We start from the raw sequence: 4646 nt of genomic DNA on the forward strand, positions 1-4646 counted from the left end.
ACACTGCAAAGATATTTTTGAGTAACTGGAAATCTCTGTAATAATTTTGTCTTTTTATACTCTGGGCTTTAGTTTGATGCCATAAAAATTGAAGAATATTTTTGGTAATATTATTTAAATACGTTAGGTTTTGCTGGTGTAGCATTTCTTAAATATTTCTTTTGTGATGTTTTCCCGCTCATAAATCCATCTCCGGTCCCCCAATTCAGGGCAAAATGCAGGAAAGACTGGCAGAATGTGACACTTCTTTCTACTAGGGTGCTATATTTTTATACATGCTCTATCTTTTTACTTTAACAGGAAAGGCAGATAGGCTGAGTTTTAATTGTGAAATACGCTGTCTGTTACAAAAATCCACGCATTGTACTTCAGTGATGCTTACTAAGTATTACACTGTTTGAAATGAAAAAAAAATTAAGGCTGCATGTGGATGAACCAAGGGCAAACACTTAGAAGTAGGAAGTACTCTGGCACCATGATAACAGGAGCACATCATTATTTGCTCTTCTTGTTCTTCTACTCCATAAATTTGTCCTCCCCTTGTATCTTGCTTCTCTGCCCTTATACCTTTCCATCTTCCTATTTCTCTCTATTCTTTTCTTTCCTATTCCTCCTTTCAACAAAAATTATAGCCTTCTTTCTGGCTGTTTTTAGCCACTTATGTCTTGTTTGCCTCCACTCTCTCTCTAGTCTTTAAGCCCCACATGCTCCCTTTTCTTCTCAACGCCCCATCCTTCCTGAGTGGGAGTGCTGCCCATACCGCTATAACACCTCAGACTCTGTTGTGATCTCCATTCTGCATTTGCACATGGATACAGTCCCCTAATTGAGAGACTTTTTTTTTTATTAAAAGCATTAGACATTTATATGTAGGAATAACACTTGCAGAGACATTCTCTAGGTTAAAAGTTAAAAGGGATGTCAATCATCATACTTCAGAACATAAACAGATTGCCAGCGTGGGTTGAAAAGGAATTTTCCCCACACAAAATCATAGAAGTTTGCAATAGAAAAGAACTAATAGGTCAGCTAATCCATCTACCTGCCAATTCAGGCTTCTTCCCCACCATGTATTTTGCTGTTCCTTTGGCCTCTCAAAAATCTCAAGCGATTGGACTGTTAATGCTTCTCTGTAAAGATTATACAGTCATTTAGTGCAACTAGTTTGCTCTCCAGATTTTTTCGGGTAGTCAGTCTAAACTTTATTTTATTACTTTCATCCTACTATTCTTAATGGCACTCCCATCTATCATATTAAATAACATTTCTCTCCTGCCTTATTTTTTACACCTTTCCAGTAAATATAAATTGCTGCCATAGCCTGTTTGATGATTCTTACCTAACCTATTTCTTGCCTGTTAGCTAAACAAACCTTTTCAGTATCATCTCTGCTTAAAATTATACTTCTGTAACTATAACGCACATGAGGAGAATCACCTCCACCATGACTGCAGGCAAAGTAGAGCTTCTGAATATATATGCAAATACACATAAATAGGTTTGTCAACCAGAATATCCATATATGTGGTACACTTACACCCATGCAAAATGAATGGGCAGCTAACTCTATTATAATTCCTTGTAAGACAGCTCTTTCAGCTATGTGGACGTTTCTGTGATACTCTGTGCTGTCCTGAAATTCTTTGTTCAGGAAGGAAGATAGCTTTCCAAATCAGGTCTCTGTCTCTTCAGTGCTAAAAATTTTGTCTGGGGATTCAGAATGATGAATTTTCAATAAAATAAAAGATACAGAGAAAAGCTTTAAAGCTTGACAGGCAGGTTAAAGAGTGCTGTGTGTCCCTTGCTGGGCCACTTATAAATCATCCCTCAGACCACTAAAATTAGTCAAACCAGAATGCTCCAGCAGATTTTAAATTTCTCATATCCTAGTTTGTAAACAAGGCGAAGATAAAAAACGCACAGGTAGCCCTGAAACAGGCCGGGGAATACTTTGCCTGGGTCTTAAAGGGACACATACTCTTGCAGATGTGACAGAGGACAGGGTGAGAGAGCACTGCATTGCTGTCCAAAGGCATCACATGTGAGTCTTTTGTTATTTGTGGGATTAGTAACATCAGAACAAATACGAAGGTATAACTCTTCTTGTACTCTGTGTTATTGTTATAGTACCTAGGAGTCGGAAAACCAAGAGAGAATGTCAGCCCTTGCTGCAAACAGCTTTCTACTACCATCCAGTTTCTGTTTTCCAAGACAAACGTAACTCTCCACTCTTTTAAACCTCATATCATCATTTTTCTAGAGCTATGGCTTTTGCAAGCGTAAGGTTTTACTATGGAGATATTTTGAAAATCTTGTGGTCAAATTCTAAGCAGCTGTTCTCAGATGAAAGCGGCTAGTGACCTTCACTGCACTCCCTAGCCCTCAAGATACTTTCAAACTTTATTGACCTAAGGAGAACAGTGGTCTAGGCTGTTCACATAGCAAAAGCAGATTGCAGTGGCCCTCCTGTAGAAGTATGCTGAAAAGTACAATATAGAACTTTCTATTGTACGTCAATTTCTATTACAATTCTAGCAAGCAAGCAGGTAATATACGTAAAATATGAAACGGTTACTATAAAGTATCCTAACTAGATATGTTTCTGTAACTCTATTTTTATATTTCTTTACATCCTTTGTAGATTAGTGTAAACACGATTAATTAATCATGAAAAGCAACTCCTACAGAGTAGAAGCAGGATTTTAGCTTCCAAAGCAACTTCCCTGCCAGACCTGAAAAATCTTACTCATTGTCAAGCAGTGTCACTCTTCTTAGCCAGCCTTTGATACCATGAGGTGCAGCAACCAAGAATTACAGCAGTCTGCCTGTTTTTTGACATGGATACAGGATTGAAATATACTGGGCTATTTGCACCATCTGGTACATGCATTTCAGTTGAATGAAAGCAGATGAACTCCTGGGCACTTTGGTGACGAAACACCAGGAGAAAAGGAAACAAAACCCAAGAGACAAAAAAGTGTTAGTGAGGAAAAGAAAGCTGAATTGATCTCATTTCTGGACTATGGAAAGCCATCTTCTAGGTTTCCTCACACTCAACATGGGACTACATGTTTGACTCCTTGCATGTTTGAAATAGGAATGTGTTAGATTAAGCAGAATGTTCTAATGATCCTTTTTAGTTTCAAAATCTAGGGATCTATAAATATGTATATATCAATGTTGCTGTGACTATGATTTGCAGCTGTCAATCAGTTTGCCTTTATGGCTGTAAATTTTCATTTCACTAGATTTTTTTGTGTAGTCTTCTAAAAAGAATAAAAGTCTACTCCACATCTCCACATTTTAGACAGAAGAGTAATGCATGATTAACAGTATGCTGAGAGGTGTCACATTCACATTAACACTGATGTGTGAACCAGTGGTCAAATGGCAGATTACATGTCTGTCACAACACATCAGGGCAGTGTTCCAGTCTGCCAGCTTTACCCTGCCCAGCTTCTTCAAACAAAGAGTTCTTCTGAAAATTGTAGCACAAAAAGAATGTTGAGCCTTTGGGGGAAAAAGAAGTCTGCCTCACGGTCAAGCTTTTTGAAGTCTTAGTAACATCAAATGGCAGAAGGGGTTACTCACAGTTACATAACCTTGCAGGTTCATGGATGTCTATAACACTGATGTTGCATATGTGGCCTTATCAAAGATTTTCTGCATGATAACTATATTACCGAAAAAGTACTATGGCTGGCATATTTCGATTTGGAGAAAGGATGCCAATTCTATCAAGGCTAGAAAAACTCTGACCCAGTTCCAAGAGAAAAAGCAAGTTTTTGGAATATCATTTGAAGCAAGAAGTTCCAGTTCATTGGAAATGTCATGAAAAGTGTCCTTCTCCTTTTGTCTTAAGGACAGAATTTTATTTTTAAAGTGGATAATTAACTAGCTGCTTGATTTCTTATATAGCAAATAGTCACACCTGGAACTGAAGTGACTTTTAGTGGGTAATGATGTCTGAAGCCAATACATATAACGAAGCGGAACATATTTTCAATCCCTTGGGATGTTTTCATATATTACAAGCAAAATTTTAGACAATAATTGTAATATTGTTTGCAAAATCAAAAATACTTTCTCAGGGTTTAAAAATGCTTTCTAGGGGGTTGTGAATATCATGCTCACTTGAACAGTGCCTGACTTCTTACATGCTGTAAGTCCCAAAAGATCCGCTGAACTTTCGTGGAAGTTAAATTGTTGTTCCAGCAGTACTCTCACTGCACTGGAAGCACAAAATGGAAGATATCAAGGCTAAAACACTTAAATAACATAAAAGTTAAGTTCTATTTTCAAGAACACCCAAGTCACTTAGGTCTTCTTTGCAACATAAAAATATGTCTGCTGAAGAATATTATCAAAATACTATACTTGTGAGTAGTTAGCATATGAGCCAGTATTTGAACACAGCCCAAAATGAGTAGTTAAGTACTGTCTTGGCTCATCTCTTAAATGTTAATATGTGTTTACTATATATAATGGACTTGAAGATAACCTCTTACAACATTTTAAGCATTGACTTTATCGGAAGCACTCCTGATTTATACAAAAACAAGAACTGGAAGATGGAATCTATGTATAGATAGGATATGGAAATATATATATATTTTTATATATATATATATAATGTGTGCATCTTC

The sequence above is a fragment of the Nipponia nippon genome, unplaced genomic scaffold (genome assembly GCF_047370975.1).
Source record: "Nipponia nippon isolate SJK-2023a ecotype South Korea unplaced genomic scaffold, ASM4737097v1 scaffold_10, whole genome shotgun sequence".
NCBI lineage: Eukaryota > Metazoa > Chordata > Aves > Pelecaniformes > Threskiornithidae > Nipponia > Nipponia nippon.